The sequence below is a fragment of the Hippoglossus stenolepis genome, chromosome 10, assembly GCF_022539355.2.
Source record: "Hippoglossus stenolepis isolate QCI-W04-F060 chromosome 10, HSTE1.2, whole genome shotgun sequence".
NCBI lineage: Eukaryota > Metazoa > Chordata > Actinopteri > Pleuronectiformes > Pleuronectidae > Hippoglossus > Hippoglossus stenolepis.
The window spans coordinates 27,272,615-27,288,303 of NC_061492.1; the positions used below are offsets into that span (position 1 = coordinate 27,272,615).

The following is a 15,689-nucleotide window of genomic DNA, read 5'->3' on the forward strand; positions in this document are numbered from 1 at the left end:
ATGCGTGGAGAGAAAAGAAAGCTCCAAATTTCTGCCCTCATGCCAAAAATCTGCTTAATATGTAGTCCTCATATAGAGGACATATCAGATATTAAACTGATAAGAACAGATTTTTTTTTTTTTTTTGTGCAAAAAAACTTTCGTCAGTTAAATGCAAATCAATACAAATCAAACATCCATTATAGTCAATCGCCAATACAACCATGTCCCAAATGTGCCCTTTGCAGTTATGGAATGTTAATTTTTCCAAACCTACCCATTCCATGTTGCAAAACTAAAGGTAAAAAAAATAAAAACAGTCCAAGAACTCCTTGTGCCTTCCCTCTCTTTTTCACCATATCCACCAAACCCTCCTTTCACCTCTCTAGGGCTGCATGTTTCCCCACTTCTCAATATCTCCCTTTTGATGTTCCTTTACATCTGCTTCCACCCTCCCTCATTATCCCTTCACCCCACTGTCTTTATCTGTCTTTATCAGGTCTTGCCACCCGTGAGCCAGATACTCTCTTTGTTATCACCATAATCTTCCATATTGGACATTAAAGGACCATTCCTGTACTAAACCTCTTTTCAACCCCGTTCAGGTCAATTCAAATCTGACTACCTGCCTAACCGTTCCCCACTTTGCCCCACTTTGCCTTGCCACTGGACAGTCCCATGACATGCCTGACCGTTTCCTCCCTGAACAGGTTGTCCGAAGGGCGCCGAGATCTTGCCAATAATATAATTATAGTTCCCGCACTGAGCATTTGTGCAGGCATAACCAATTTAGGTCTTTGAGCCCGTTGTCAAGCCCCAGTAGCTGTCCCCCTCAAATCTTTGTGGGGTCCCCACCACTGGAGTGCGACGCTACTCCTGACTGACCTCTCTGTAGAGGGCTCTGTAGATTTATTTTTATGGCTGTGCTGGAGGCCTCGGATGGCTCGCAGCCACCTGGCTATGGGGTGGTGCCAAATGCCATGGCTGCTCTCCCTGGGTGCCAAGTTGCTCAGACCATCAGCCCCTGGCTTGGTATGCGAAATGGGGCCTCGGGAAGTAGCTACAGGGTGCTCTATCGGCAACAGGATAGTTCTCTGCACGGATGAAACAAAATGCAGTCAGCTTCAGCGGAGGTACAGCGCATCCCTCCTCCTGCTTCATACCAGCCAACATGCGAAACCTGCGCCATATTCATATCTACCACCCCATAGATGAAACAAAGCATAGAGGTCTCTCATGCCTGACTGGCAGTGACATATCTGTGCCAGATATAGGAGGGATGGCAGAACGTCTACCTTCAGGCCCAGTACCTTCCCTATTAAAGTCGACACCCTGCTCTTCCAAGAAGCTTTCAAAACTATTGGACTGCTAATCCCTTCGGTCCAGACAAATTGCTGTTTTCATGGGCTGTCTCGTGACTTCAGCCAATTTCAGTGGTCCTGTGTACTGACGGCAGCCTCCAGTGCGATCATCAACGCTTTCTTTCAGCGGCGAAAACAGCCCCGAAAAAAGGGACCGCAGCACGATTCAGTTGTGCTCCAGACTGACCAAAATCCTGGAAAATCTCCAAGAATCGGATCAGGCATGCATCACTGTCCAGCAGCAATCATGGTATATCGCATCTGTAACAGCTCGACCCGTAGGCCTCTGCTGCGGGAACCGGAAACCTTTCACCTGGGTCAGCCAGATGCTGCCGAAGAACTTATGCGGAGATGTAGAGCAGCGGTGAGTAGGCACCTATCTTACCTAGTGCACCCTGAGCTTCCCTAAGTGACCGTTGACCCTGTGCTGTGCCTCCCCACACCTGTGTATAATATGCATGACCATCAAGCAAACCCCTTGTTAAAGCCTAGCCTTTCCAATACCCTAAACATAGCCCCAGTAGACCTGTCAGGCCTTTGCCTGGTCGAGACCAACCACCATAAGTGGCAGGTGTCTCTGTCTTTACGCCTGCAGTGGCGTCCTCATGCTGTTGGAGATTCCATCTCACGAGCGCCCGCCACCCGCATGTTTGGTCCCCCTGGACCACGTGTAGAAGGGCACAATATACTAGACGATGTTCGGCTAGGACCTTTGCCCAGAAAGCTTATAATCCACACAGCATGGTCAGTGGCCGCCAGTGTTGCGAGGTCGGTGCAGTCTCCCTTTTAAACAGAGGGAGATCACTCCTGTAGCCATAGTCCCTCCCATTACCCACTGAGAAAGGAGGGTACTGCGGACAACACCTCCTTTTACCGGCCAAAGATCTCCCAGGACTTGAGGATAAAACTCCACCAGCAGTCAGTCGATGCCGGCACCTTCCACCTTCATTCATTTAGAAGACACCTCAGTCTTTGTGAGGGCCAGGCAGGGCCTCCAACACCTGCCCTTTATATTGACAGCACCTGCTTGTTGTTAAGTCCAGAAGTCCCCCTCCCCCTACATCTACCTCTTTCTCACCGACTTGCGGTAGTGGTCAGTAGTGTGCTGCCATCTCACCTGCTTCATTCCACCCTTCCTACATGTCCCTGATCCGGTCTGTACCTGCTCTTTCCTGTCAGCCCGTGTGTGGGCAGAAAGCAGCTGAACCCATGTCTCGTGCTTCTCTTGGGAAACCAGTGGCCCTTCTACATTAGATGGGCCAATTTGCTCCTCAAGACCTCCTTCAACCTACTTTGAAAGTCACAAACCCGCTGATTACAGTGCCGCCAGTTTCCTTTGCTGTACTGAGGCTTCTAGGAAGGCGCCTGTGGCTCACCTCCTCTTAAGCCAACCTCCTTCCTTTACAGTATCGCAAAACATTTGTATCCGTTTCTTGGCTACTTCCCACCACTCCATCACCCCAAGGACATTGGTCTCTCAGTCCTAGAAGGTTTGAAAACAAGTCTAGAACCTTGATATTTTGAACATCTTCCTCTAATACACACTAATGTGTGGTAGCCAGTACCCTTGAAAACAGGCAGCTGGCCGCCTGCCTCAGTAGCCAGCTTATCATGGTGAAAGAGAACACAAGGGCCGTGAGCCTGACTGCAGACTCAGGACTTTTCTGCAAACACACGTAGTCCAGGCGTCTAAGCGTTCTACCGTCGATTCGCCATGTGGGACCATCTGCAGTGTGACCATCCTCCCCATCTACTGGCTTGTGTCTGGCCATCAGGTGGGAGATATAACATCGCTGGTGTCCCCCTTACCTGCTGCACATTGAAATCCCCCTACAATTACCTTACTATTGGTGGCCAGGTGTGGCTCTACTAACTCAAACATTCTCGATTCCCTCTGGGTTTGTGAGTCCTTACCACAAGCCCTCAGCTTGCTTGTCCCCCATGTGATGTCAGCACCCATTATCTGTGAACAATTATGAAACATCTCACCTAATCTCTTTAACATGACAAATCCCGACACCTGTAGAGTGGATTCCTCCAGATTGGGTCCCTTTCAATCCACTCCTTGAGAATTTTGTATCCTTATCCCGTAAATGAACCTCTGCAATAAACAAATTTGTACATGCAGCTGGTCCACAAATCATAAACAACCCAACCTTCTTTTAACGCGTCCCTCATTCCTCTTCCCATTAATAGTTAATTTTAACTGCAGTCATTATAATTTGTATTTAAAGTCTTACTATTTTCAAAACACCCCAAAAAAACTCCTACAGCAAGAAGGGTCTCCTGTCCATCTGTTCCCCAGGAAAAGGGCATGGATTAGGCGATGTTGATGGCCTGTTCAAGTCCCTCCTGCTCATCCTCCCAAGGGGATGGTATGAGCAGGTCTGGAGGTAACTCAGCTCCAACCCAAAACCTCGTGAGCAGATCACCTGGATCTCTCCTGGCTCTGCTCAATAACCTCTCACCCTCCCTAGCCCTGTGTTGCCCCCTTCCCGCTCTGATGTCTCTCTCCTCTGCAGCCCTTCTTTGCCCTGCCCCCATCCATCCACCGTGGCTCCTTCTCTTGGTCTGTCCCTCTGAACGTTGCTTCCCGCTGATTTTTACTATGGCCCCCTCCTTGCCTCTCTCCCTTCTAATTATGCCGCTCAAGCCCTGCCCCGATCCTTTCAGTGCCCCCTTATTGCTGGAGTTAGGTGGACCTGGGTTGATGGAGAAATCCCCCCTCGCGTTGTCGCAGGCACCTGGGCTTAAACTGTCCCAAGTGGGCCTTCGGTTATTTTGCCCTTTCTCAGGGGAAGCTCACTCTGTTCCCCCTTAGAAGATCCGTTTGCTGTCTGCCTGCTGTTGCCGTTATGAGCCATTCCCTGCAGACACGGGTGTTCTGGTCCTTGGCTTTCCGGCTCTCAGTGGACTTGCCACCTTCATGAGGTGTCCACTCTATGGCTAGGGCAGTTGCGGGTACAGATGGCTAAATCCCCCACATCCATGACAGGCCTTGGGCCCGTGCGGTCTTTGGCCTCCATGGCCCCTTGCAGCCACAGGTGCGGCGGCAGGCTCTGGAACGGCTGCCTCTGCCTTGAACTGCCTGCAACATAAACAGAGCGCTAGTTGCCGGGAGTAAAACAGGTAACCATGATCCCCACCAAAGGCTGAAAAGAGCGGGTGGATGCTGATCCTCCAGACCTTCTGGAGTCAGGGTTCATGGCACCTGGGCTGCCTTCCATATCCAGGAATCCCCTCGTGTCTTTTAGATACTGTGCATACTGGTGCCACTTCTCGTGCTGTCCCAAAAGCAGCTAGTCACCTAAGTCCGACCAGCCGAAGGGTTGTAGAATGACCTTACCGTAATCCGTTCTGAAATTTAAGTACTCGAGTTCAGGATCTTGTAACGACCTTGAATCTTTTCCAGCCTCCTTCTACGGAAACTAGCCTCTTGAATACACATCATAAACACCAGTGCGTGAAGCTTCTGGCTGGTTCCACTGGATACGGTACACATCTTCGAGCCTTCAGACTCAGTTGTTCCATGATGACCTTTTTGCAGAACCAGTCTCGGCATCATAAGTTCCTCACTGGTTCCCTGGAGGCGTATCGTGTACCTCACCCCAACCCTTTAGGCTTGTCTGGTCCTTGGTCATCTTTGTGTCGATTGTGTTCCTTCTTTGTTAAGCTTTGTCTCCGTCTCTCCGTCAATCTTAGCCAAGGCCGAGAGCGATAAGCCCCAAGAGTGTTGGATGTCCCACAGCTCTTGGCACAAATCTCACTTGTTGTGGTACCCGGTTCGTAGGTGTGCATAACAATGGCTGCTGCTTATCACCTCCGCCCAGCTCTCCTTTGTGGCGCTTGATTTCCTGACCTAGACAGCTCTTTGACTTTTACAATTTCATAAGGCTCAGCCATACAGCAAAGCCTGCCAAAGATATATTCAACTCATGTTTGTCCTCTCTAACGGAAGTCTTTAGTAAAGTGAGACTTGCGTTATGAAGAAGAGGCCAAGAGTCAGATAGCCCTCTGTTGGAGAGCAGCAGAGGAGCCTCTCAGTCCTGATCACCACCTTCACGGTAGGCCTCTCTTTGCTTTCCGCATGTCAGATCCAGTATGCAACTTTCCCAACCCGCCCCCATCTGCCAGCAAAATTATACCGTCTTTATTACCTCCTGCCCTGGCTTCTGTGATTGGCTTTTAAGCCTGCCTAAGTCATACATCCTGAACCACTTACAGCTACAAAATGCTGACTCTGGTTTCTCACCAAGTCTCCCAGAAGGTCTTAGTGAAAGCAAGTTTCCATTCTTGACAAGCGCTTCTAACTCAATTTGGAATCCAGTTCAAGCTCATTGTGACCCGTGCATGGTCACGTCACCGTGCAGTGAGCCTTCAGAGCGGTTTCACACCTTGTGTGTGCCAGGCCGTTACCTCCAGTTTCATTGAGCCAGTGTAGAATTCACTTTTGATATATGACAATTGTTTTAGTGTTTGGTTTTCTACAGGAGTAAGAACAGAGTGCCATTCCCAGCGGCACTGCAATGCTGGGTCGATGCGTGGAGAGAAAGAGCAAGCTCAAATTTCTGCCCCTCATGCCAAAAATCTGCTTAATATGTAGTCCTCATATAGAGGACATATCAGATATTAACTGATAAGAACAGATACTACACTTGATCTTGGCCAAAGGCCGAGAAACGATAAGCCCCAAGTGTTGGATGTCACGCCAAGCTCTTGGCACAAATCTCACTTGTTGTGGTACCCGTTCGTGAGTGTGCATAACAATGGCTGCTTATCACCTCCTCCCAAGCTCTCCTTTTGCGCTTGATTTCCTACCTAGACAGCTCTTTGACTTTCACAATTTCAAGGCTCTGCCATACAACATAAGCCTGCCAAATATATTCAACTCATGTTTATTCCTCTCCCGAGTCTTTAGTAAGGGGAAAGACATGCGTTATGAAGAAACCAGAGTCAGCATGGCCCTCTGTTGGAGGGCAGCAGAGGGCCTCTCGGTCTGATCACCACCTTCACAGTGGGCCTCTCTTTGCTTTCCGCATGTCAGATCCCAGTATGCAACATTCCCAACCAGCCCCCATCTATAACCAAAATTATACACGTCTTTATTACCTCCTGCCTGACTACTGTGATTGGCTTTTAAGCCTGCCTAAGCAATACATCCTGAACCGCACATTCGCTCAAAATGCTGACTCTGGTTTCTCACCAAGTCTCCCAGAAGGTCTTGAGTGAAGCAAGTTTCCATTCTTGACAAACGCTTCTAACTCAATTTGGAATCCAGTTCAAGCTCATTGTGACCCGTGCATGAGTCCGTCACTAAGCAGTGAGCCATCAGAGCGGTTTCACTTGTGTGCCAGGCCGTTACCTCACTTTCATTGAGCCAGTGTAGAATTCACTTTTGATATGCGACAATTGTTTGAGTGTTTGGTTTTCTACAAGGTAGAACAGAGTGCACCGTTCCCAGCGGCACTGCAATGCTAGGTCGATGCGTGGAAGAAAGACAGCTCCAAATTTCTGCCCCTCATGCCAAAATCTGCTTAATATGTAGTCCTCATATAGGGACATATCAGATAAACTGATAGAACAGATACTACATGATCTTGGCCAAGGCGAGCGATAAGCCCCAAGTGTTGGATGTCCCTTAAGCTCTTGGCACAAATCACTTGTTGTGGTACCCCGTTCGTAGGTGTGCATAACAATGGCTGCTGCCTTATCACCTCCAAGCTCTCTTTGTGGCGCTTGATTTCTGACCTAGACAGCTCTTTGACTTTTCACAATTCATAAGGCTCAGCCATACAATCAAGCCTGTAAAAATATATTCAACTCATGTTTGTTCCTCTCCACGGAAGTCTTTATAAAGGCGAGAGACTTGTGCGTTATGAAGAGAAACCAGAGTCAGCATGGCCCTCTGTTGGAGAGCAGCAGAGGAGCCTCTCGGTCTGATCACCACCTTCACAGTGGGCCTCTCTTTGCTTTCGCATGTCAGATCCCAGTATGCAACATTCAACCACCCCATCTGTCAACCAAAATTATACCGTCTTTATTACCTCCTGCCCTGACTACTGTGATTGGTTTTAAAGCCTGCTAAGCAATACATCCCTGAACCACTTACATTCGCTCCAAAATGCTGACTCTGGTTTCTCACCAAGTCTCCCAGAAGGTCTTGAGGTGAAAGCAAGTTTCCATTCTTGACAAACGCGCTTCTAACTCAATTTGGAATCCAGTTCAAGCTCATTGTGACCCGTGCATGGTCACGTCACTAAGCAGTGAGCCATCAGAGCGGTTTCACACACTTGTGTGTGCAGGCGTTACCTCAGTTTCATTGAGCCAGTGTAGAATTCACTTTTGATACGCGACAATTGTTTGAGTGTTTGGTTTTCTACAAGGTAAGAACAGAGTGCACCGTTCCCAGGCACTTCAATGCTAGGTCGATGCGTGGAAGAAAGGCAAGCTCAGTAGCCCTCATGCCAAAATCTGCTTAATATGTAGTCCTCATATAGAGGGACATATCAGATATTAAACTGATAAGAACAGATACTACACTTGATCTTAGCCAAAGGCGAGAAGCGATAAGCCCCAAGTGTTGGATGTCACGCAAGCTCTTGGCACAAATCTCACTTGTTAGTGGTACCCCGTTCGTAGGTGTGCATATGTCTGCTGCTTATCACCTCACGCTCTCCTTTGTGGCGCTTGATTTCTGACCTAGACAGCTCTTTGACTTTTCACAATTTCATAAGGCTCAGCCATACAAAAGCCTGCCAAAAATATATTCAACTCATGTTTGTTCTCTACGGAAGTCTTTAGTAAAGGCGAAAGACTTGTGCGTTATGAGAAAGCCAGAGTCAGCATGGCCCTCTGTTGGAGAGCAGGAGAGGAGCCTCTCGGTCCTGATCACCACCTTCACAGTAGGCCTCTCTTTGCTTCGCATGTTAGATCCCAGTATGCAACATTCCCAACCCTGCCCCCATCCTTAAAAAATTATACACGTCTTTGTTACCTCCTGCCCTGACTACTGTGATTGGCTTTTAAGCCTGCCTAAGCAATACATCCCTGAACCACTTACATTCGCTCCAAAAATGCTGACTCTGGTTTCTCACCAAGTCTCCCAGAAGGTCTTGAGTGAAAGCAAGTTTCCATTCTTGACAAACGCTTCTAACTCAATTTGGAATCCAGTTCAAGCTCATTGTGACCCGTGCATAGTCCGTCACTAAGCAGTGAGCCATCAGGCGGTTTCACACATTGTGTGTGCCAGGCCGTTACCTCAGTTTCATTGAGCCAGTGTAGAATTCACTTTGATACGCGACAATTGTTTGAGTGTTTGGTTTTCTACAAGGTAAGAACAAGTGCACCGTTCCCAGCGGCACTGCAATGCTAGGTCGATCATTGGAGAGAAAGGAGCAAGCTCAAATTTTCTGCCCCTCATGCCAAAAATCTGCTTAATATGTAGTCCTCATAATAGGACATATCAGATATTAAACTGATAAGAACAGATACTACATGATCTTAGCCAAAGGGCCGAGAAAGCGATAAGCCCCAAGTGTTGGATGTCACGCCAAGCTCTTGGCACAAATCTCACTTGTTGTGGTACCCGTTCGTAGGTGTGCATATCTGTGACTGCTGCTTATCACCTCACTTAAGCTCTCCTTTGTGGCGCTTGATTTCTGACCTAGACAGCTCTTTGACTTTTCACAATTTCATAAGCTCAGCCATACAGCAAAGCCTGCCAAAATATATTCAACTCATGTTTGTTCCTCTCCACGGAAGTCTTTAGTAAAGGTGAAAGACATGCGTTATGAAGAAGAAACCAGAGTCAGCATGGCCCTCTGTTGGAGGGCAGCAGAGGAGCCTCTCAGTCTGATCTCCACCTTCACGGTAGGCCTCTCTTTGCTCGCTTGTCAGATCCCAGTATACATCATTCCCAACCGCCCCCATCTGCAACCAAAATATACACGTCTTTATTACCTCCTGCCCTGACTACTGTGATTGTTTTTAAGCCTAAAGCAATACATCCTGAACCACTTATAACTCCAAAATGCTGACTCTGGTTTCTCACCAAGTCTCCCAGAAGGTCTTGAGTGAAAGCAAGTTTCCATTCTTGAAAAACGCTTCTAACTCAATTTGGAATCAGTTCAAGCTCATTGTGACCCGTGCATGGTCACGTCACAAGCTCAGTGAGCCATCAGGCGGTTTCACACACTTGTGTGTGCCAGGCCGTTACCTCAGTTTCATTGAGCCAGTGTAAATTCACGATATACCACAATATTGTTTGAGTGTTTGGTTTTCTACAGGTAGAACAGAGTGCACCGTTCCCAGCGGCACTGCAATGCTAGGTCGATGCGTGGAAAGGAGCAAGCTCCAAATTTCTGCCCTCATGCCAAAAATCTGCAATATGTAGTCCTCATATAGAGGACATATCAGATATTAAACTGATAAGAACAGATACTACACTTGATCTTAGCCAAAGGCCGAGCGATAAACCCCAAGTGTTGGATGTCACATAAGCTCTTGGCACAATCTCACTTGTTGTGGTACCGTTCGTAGGTGTGCATAACAATGGCTGCTGCTTATCACCTCCGTCCAAGCTCTCCTTTGTGGCGCTTGATTTCTGACCTAGACAGCTCTTTGACTTTTCACAATTTCATAAGCTCAGCCATACAGCAAAACCTGCCAAAAATATATTCAACTCATGTTTGTTCCTCTCCACACGGAGGAGTCTTTAGTAAAGGCGAAAGACTTGTGCGTTATGAAGAAACCAAGTCAGCATGGCCCTCTGTTGGAGAGCAGCAGAGCCTCTCTCAGGTCATGTCACCACCTTCACGGTAGGCCTCTCTTTGCTTTCATGTCAGATCCCAGTATGCAACATTCCCAACCCGCCCCATCTGCCAACCAAAGTTTTACGTCTTTATTACCTCCTGCCTGACTACTGTGATTGGCTTTTAAGCCTGCCTAAGCAATACATCCCTGAACCACTTACATTCGCTCCAAAATGCTGACTCTGGTTTCTCACAAGTCTCCCAGAAGGTCTTGAGTGAAGCAAGTTTCCATTCTTGACAAGCGCTTCAACTCAATTTGGAATCAGTTCAAGCTCATTGTGACCCGTGCATGGTCACGTCACTCAGCAGTGAGCCATCAGAGCGGTTTCACACACTTGTGTGCCAGGCCGTTACCTCACTTTCATTGAGCCAGTGTGAATTCACTTTTGATACGCGACAATTGTTTGAGTGTTTGGTTTTCTAAAGTAAGAACAGGTGCACCGTTCCAGTGACACTGCAATGCTAGGTCGATGCGTGGAGAGAAAGGACAAGCTCAAATTTCTGCCCCTCATGCCAAAAATCTGCTTAATATGTAGTCCTCCTTAGGGGACATATCATCAGATATTAAACTGATAGAACAGATACTACACTTGATCTTGGCCAAAGGCGAGGCGATAAGCCCCAGTGTTGGATGTCACGCATAAGCTCTTGCACAAATCTCACTTGTTGTGGTACCCCGTTCGTAGGTGTGCATAACAATGGCTGCTGCTTATCACCTCCGCCCAAGCTCTCCTTTGTGCGCTTGATTTCTGACCTAGACAGCTCTTTGACTTTTCACAATTTCATAAGGCTCAGCCATACAGCAACTGCCAAAAATATATTCAACTCATGTTTGTTCCTCTCCTGATCTTTAGTAAAGGCGAAAGACTTGGCGTTATGAAGAACCAGAGTCAGCATGGCCCTCTGTTGGAGGCAGCAGAGGACCTCTCGAGTCTGATCACCACCTTCACGGTAGGCCTCTCTTTGCTTTCCGCATGTCAGATCCCAGTATGCAACATTTCCAAGCCACCCCCATCTGCGAGCCAAATTATACCGTCTTTATTACCTCCTGCCTGACTACTGTGATTGGCTTTTAAGCCTGCTAAGCAATACATCCTGAACCACTTACATTCGCTCCAAAATGCTGACTCTGGTTTCTCACCAAGTCTCCCAGAGGTCTTGAGTGAAAGCAAGTTTCCATTCTTGACAAACGCTTCTAACTCAATTTGGAATCAGTTCAAGCTCATTGTGACCCGTGCATGGTCACGTCACTAAGCAGTGAGCCATCAGGCGGTTTCACACACTTGTGTGTGCCAGGCCGTACCTCAGTTTCATTGAGTGAGTGTAGAATTCACTTTTGATACGCGACAATTGTTTGAGTGTTTGGTTTTCTACAAGGTAAGAACAGAGTGCACCGTTCCCGGCGCTGCAATGCTAGGTCGATGCGTGGAGAGAAAGAACCAAGCTCCAAATTTCTGCCCCTCATGCCAAAAATCTGTAATATGTAGTCCTCATATGAAGGACATATCAGATATTAAACTGATAAGAACAGATACTACACTTGATCTTAGCCAAAAGGCCGAGCGATAAGCCCCAAGTGTTGGATGTCACGCAAGCTCTTGTGCACAAATCTCACTTGTTGTGGTACCCGTTCGTAAGTGTCTATGCAATGGCTTCTGCTTATCACCTCACCCAAACTCTCCTTTGTGCAGCTTGATTTCTGACCTGGACAGCTCTTTGACTTTTCACAATTTCATAAGGCTCAGCCATACAAAAAGCCTGCCAAAATATTCAACTCATGTTTGTTCCTCTCCACGAGTCTTTAGTAAAGGGCGAAAGACTTGTCAGTTATGAAGAGAAACCAGAGTCAGCATGGCCCTCTGTTGGAGCAGCAGAGGACCTCTCGGTCTGATCACCACCTTCGGTAGGCCTCTCTTTGCTTTTCATGTCAGATCCCAGTATGCAACATTCCCAACCCTCCCCCATCTGCCAATAATTATACCGCGTCTTTATACCTCCTGCCTGACTACTGTGATTGGCTTTAGCCTGCTAAGCAATACATCCCTGAACCCCATTGTCCAAAATGCTGACTCTGGTTTCTCACAGAGTCTCCCAGAAGGTCTTGAGTGAAAGCAAGTTTCCATTCTTGACAAACGCTTCTAACTCAATTTGGAATCCAGTTCAAGCTCATTGTGACCCGATGCATGGTCACGTCACTAACAGTGAGCCATCAGAGCGGTTTCACACGCTTGTTATGCCAACGCCCATTCCTCAGTTTCATTGAGCCAGTGTAAATTCACTTACAGTACGCGACAATTGTTTGAGTGTTTGGTTTTCTACAAGTAAGAACAGAGTGCACCGTTCCCAGGCACTGCAATGCTAGGTCGATGCGTGGAGAGAAAGGACAAGCTCCAAATTGCCCCTCATGCCAAAATCTGCTCAATATGTAGTCCTCATATAGAGGACATATCAGATATTAAAATAAGAACAGATACTACATGATCTTGGCCAAAAGGCCGAGGCGATAAGCCCCAAGTGTTGGATGTCACGCGAAACTCTTGGCACAAATCTCACTGTTGTGGTAACCCGTTCAGTAGTGTTGCATAACAATGGCTGCTGCTATCCTCCATAAGCTCTCCTTTGTGGCAGTTTCTATTCTAGACAGCTCTTTGACTTTTCTAATTTCATAAGGCTCAGCCATACAGCCAACTGCCAAAAATATATTCAACTCATGTTTGTTCCTCTCACGGAAGTCTTTAGTAAAGGCGAAAGACTTGTGCGTTATGAAGAAAACCAGAGTCAGCATGGCCCTCTGTTGGAGAGCAGAGGAGCCTCTCGTCCTGATCACCACCTTCACGGTAGGCCTCTCTTTGCTTTCCATGTCAGATCCCAGTATGCAACATTCCCAACCCCCCCCATCTGCCAGCAAAATTATACACGTCTTTATTACCTCCTGCCCTGTACTGTGATTGGCTTTTAAGCCTACCTAACAATACATCCCTGAACCACTCCATTCGCTCCAAAATGCTGACTCTGGTTTCTCACCAAGTCTCCCAGAAGGTCTTGAGTGAAAGCAAGTTTCCATTCTTGATAAGCGCTTCTAACTCAATTTGGAATCAGTTCAAGCTCATTGTGACCCGTGCATGATCCGTCATCAGCAGTGAGCCATCAGAGCGGTTTCACCTGTGTGTGTGCCAGGCAGTTACCTCAGTTTCATTGAGCCAGTGTAGAATTCACTTTTGATGCGACAATTGTTTGAGTGTTTGGTTTTCTACAAGGTAAGAACAGGTGCACGTTCCCAGCACTTCTGTGCTGGGTGATGTGGAGAGAGGGCAAACTCAGTTTCTGCCCCTCTTGCAAAAATCTGCTTAATATGTAGTCCTCATATAGAGGACATATCAGATATTCAACTGATAAGAACAGATACTACCTAGATCTTAGCCAAAAAGGCCGGCGATAAGCCCCAAGTGTTGGATGTCCCTTAGCTCTTGGCAAATCTCATTGTTGTCCCCGTCGTAGGTGTAATAACAATGTTTGCTCATCATCTCCGCCCAAGCTCTCCTTTGTGGCGCTTGATTTCCCTAGACAGCTCTTTGACTTTTCACAATTTCATGGCTCAGCCATACAGCAATATACAAAAATATATTCAACTCATGTTTGTTCCTCTCCAGGAGTCTTTAGTAAAAGGCGAAAGACTTGCTATTATAGAGAAACCAGAGTCAGCATGGCCCTCTGTTGGAGAGCAGCAGAGAGCTCTCGGTCTCAGTCACCACCTTCACGGTAGGCCTCTCTTTGCTTTCCATGTCAGATCCCAGTATGCAACATTCCAACCGCCCCATCTGCCATCCAAAATTATACGTCTTTATTACCTCCTGCCTGACTACTGTGATTGGCTTTTAAATATACTGTCCCATCCCTGAACCATTACATTCGCTCCAAAATGACTCTGGTTTCTCCTGAGTCTCCCAGAAGGTCTTGAGTGAAGCAAGTTTCCATTCTTGACAAGCTTCTAACTCAATTTGGAATCCAGTTCAAGCTCATTGTGACCCGTGCATGGTCACGTCACGTAAACAGTGAGCCATCAGGCGGTTTTCACACGCTTGTGTGTGAGCCGTTCCTCGTTTCATTGAGCCAGTGTGAATTCACTTTTGATCTGTGTTTGCAATTGTTTGAGTGTTTGGTTTTCTACAAGGTAAGAACAGAGTGCACCGTTCCCATGGACTGCAATGCTAGATCGTCGTGGAGAGAAGAGGCAGGCTCCAATTCTGCCCTCTACCAAATCTGCTAATCATGTAGTCTCCTTGCCAGAGGACATATCAGATATTAAACTGATAAGAACAGATACTACACTTGATCTTAACCAAAGGCGATGATAATTCCCAAGAAGTGTTGGATGTCCCGCCAAGCTCTTGGCACAAATCTCATTTTGTGGTACCCCGTTCGGTAGGTGTGCATAACAATGGCTGCTTATCACCTCCGCCTAAGCTCTCCTTTGTATGGATTTTCTGACCTAGACAGCTCTTTGACTTTTCACAATTTCATAAGAGCTCAGCCACAATAACCTGCCAAAAATATATTCAACTCATGTTTGTTCTCTCACGGAAGTCTTTAGTAAAGGCGAAAGACTTGTGCGTTATAAAAGTCAGCATGGCCTCTGTTGAGAAGCAGAGAATCCTCTCGGTCTGATCACCACACCTTCACGGTGAGCCTCTCTTTGCTTTCCATGTCAGATCCCAGTATGCATCATTCCCAACCCACCCCATCTGCCAACCAATTATACACACGTCTTTCTTACCTCCTGCTGACTATATTGATTGGCTTTTAAGCCTGCCTAAACAATATCCCTGAACCACTTACATTCGCTCCAAATGCTGACTCTGGTTTCTCGCAAGTCTCCCAGAGGTCTTGAGTGAAAGCAAGTTTCCATTCTTGACAAACGCTTCTACTCAATTTGGAGATCCAGTTCAAGCTCATTGTGACCCCGTGCATAGTCCGTCTGCTAAATGATGAGCCATCAGAGCGGTTTCACACTTGTGTGCCAGACCGTTACCTCAGTTTCATTGAGCCAGTGTAAATTCACTTTTGATCGCGATAATTGTTTGAGTGTTTTGTTTCTACAAGGGTAAGAACAGAGTGCACCGTTCCCAGCGGCACTGCAATGCTGGGTCGATGCGTGGAGAGAGCAAACTCCCAAGTACTGCCCTCATGCCAAAATCTATAGCTCTTAGTCCTCATATAGAGGACATATCAGATGTTTGTGGAACAGATGCCATGATCTTGGCCAAAGGCCCCGGCATTGGCCCAAGTGTTAGATGCTTGTAAACTCTTGGCACAAATCTCACTTGATTGTGGTGCACCCGTTCGTAGGTGTGTGCTCAATAAACAACATCACCTCCATGACTCTCCTTTGTAGCGCAGTTTCCAGCCTAGACAGCTCTTTGACACTGCAATTTCATAAGATATTCATACAATAAAACCTGCCAAAATATATTCAACTCATGTTTTGTTCCTCTCCACAGGAGTCTTTAGTAAAGGCGAAAGACTTGAGCAATGTACGTAA

At 47.1% G+C, this 15,689-nt stretch overlaps 9 non-coding genes and 11 pseudogenes across 9 annotated transcripts; all 20 read right to left on the reverse strand.

The window, feature by feature from the left end:
* Nucleotides 1-141, reverse strand: LOC124853121 (annotated as a pseudogene).
* A 5,695-nt stretch (nucleotides 142-5,836) lies between these two features.
* On the reverse strand, nucleotides 5,837-6,024 carry LOC124852799. Its single transcript, XR_007033222.1, has one exon. It is a non-coding gene; the product is annotated as a U2 spliceosomal RNA (small nuclear RNA).
* Nucleotides 6,025-6,781: 757 nt separating this feature from the next.
* On the reverse strand, nucleotides 6,782-6,955 carry LOC124853106 (annotated as a pseudogene).
* A 171-nt stretch (nucleotides 6,956-7,126) lies between these two features.
* LOC124853846 lies at nucleotides 7,127-7,235 on the reverse strand. The gene has a single exon (XR_007034179.1). It is a non-coding gene; the product is annotated as a U5 spliceosomal RNA (small nuclear RNA).
* A 494-nt stretch (nucleotides 7,236-7,729) lies between these two features.
* Nucleotides 7,730-7,908, reverse strand: LOC124853009 (annotated as a pseudogene).
* A 169-nt stretch (nucleotides 7,909-8,077) lies between these two features.
* On the reverse strand, nucleotides 8,078-8,182 carry LOC124853952 (annotated as a pseudogene).
* A 493-nt stretch (nucleotides 8,183-8,675) lies between these two features.
* LOC124852883 lies at nucleotides 8,676-8,865 on the reverse strand. The gene has a single exon (XR_007033301.1). It is a non-coding gene; the product is annotated as a U2 spliceosomal RNA (small nuclear RNA).
* Nucleotides 8,866-9,040: 175 nt separating this feature from the next.
* Nucleotides 9,041-9,150, reverse strand: LOC124854000. The gene has a single exon (XR_007034294.1). It is a non-coding gene; the product is annotated as a U5 spliceosomal RNA (small nuclear RNA).
* A 480-nt stretch (nucleotides 9,151-9,630) lies between these two features.
* LOC124852865 lies at nucleotides 9,631-9,811 on the reverse strand (annotated as a pseudogene).
* Nucleotides 9,812-9,984: 173 nt separating this feature from the next.
* On the reverse strand, nucleotides 9,985-10,097 carry LOC124854041. Its single transcript, XR_007034314.1, has one exon. It is a non-coding gene; the product is annotated as a U5 spliceosomal RNA (small nuclear RNA).
* A 483-nt stretch (nucleotides 10,098-10,580) lies between these two features.
* LOC124853055 lies at nucleotides 10,581-10,768 on the reverse strand. The gene has a single exon (XR_007033456.1). It is a non-coding gene; the product is annotated as a U2 spliceosomal RNA (small nuclear RNA).
* A 765-nt stretch (nucleotides 10,769-11,533) lies between these two features.
* On the reverse strand, nucleotides 11,534-11,717 carry LOC124852948. The gene has a single exon (XR_007033364.1). It is a non-coding gene; the product is annotated as a U2 spliceosomal RNA (small nuclear RNA).
* A 175-nt stretch (nucleotides 11,718-11,892) lies between these two features.
* LOC124853841 lies at nucleotides 11,893-11,999 on the reverse strand (annotated as a pseudogene).
* A 478-nt stretch (nucleotides 12,000-12,477) lies between these two features.
* LOC124853078 lies at nucleotides 12,478-12,657 on the reverse strand (annotated as a pseudogene).
* Nucleotides 12,658-12,821: 164 nt separating this feature from the next.
* Nucleotides 12,822-12,931, reverse strand: LOC124853862. Its single transcript, XR_007034194.1, has one exon. It is a non-coding gene; the product is annotated as a U5 spliceosomal RNA (small nuclear RNA).
* Nucleotides 12,932-13,412: 481 nt separating this feature from the next.
* On the reverse strand, nucleotides 13,413-13,589 carry LOC124853096 (annotated as a pseudogene).
* A 151-nt stretch (nucleotides 13,590-13,740) lies between these two features.
* Nucleotides 13,741-13,851, reverse strand: LOC124853987. Its single transcript, XR_007034287.1, has one exon. It is a non-coding gene; the product is annotated as a U5 spliceosomal RNA (small nuclear RNA).
* A 476-nt stretch (nucleotides 13,852-14,327) lies between these two features.
* LOC124853104 lies at nucleotides 14,328-14,505 on the reverse strand (annotated as a pseudogene).
* Nucleotides 14,506-14,678: 173 nt separating this feature from the next.
* Nucleotides 14,679-14,802, reverse strand: LOC124854027 (annotated as a pseudogene).
* A 455-nt stretch (nucleotides 14,803-15,257) lies between these two features.
* LOC124853136 lies at nucleotides 15,258-15,426 on the reverse strand (annotated as a pseudogene).
* Between the last annotated feature and the right edge of the window lie 263 nt (nucleotides 15,427-15,689).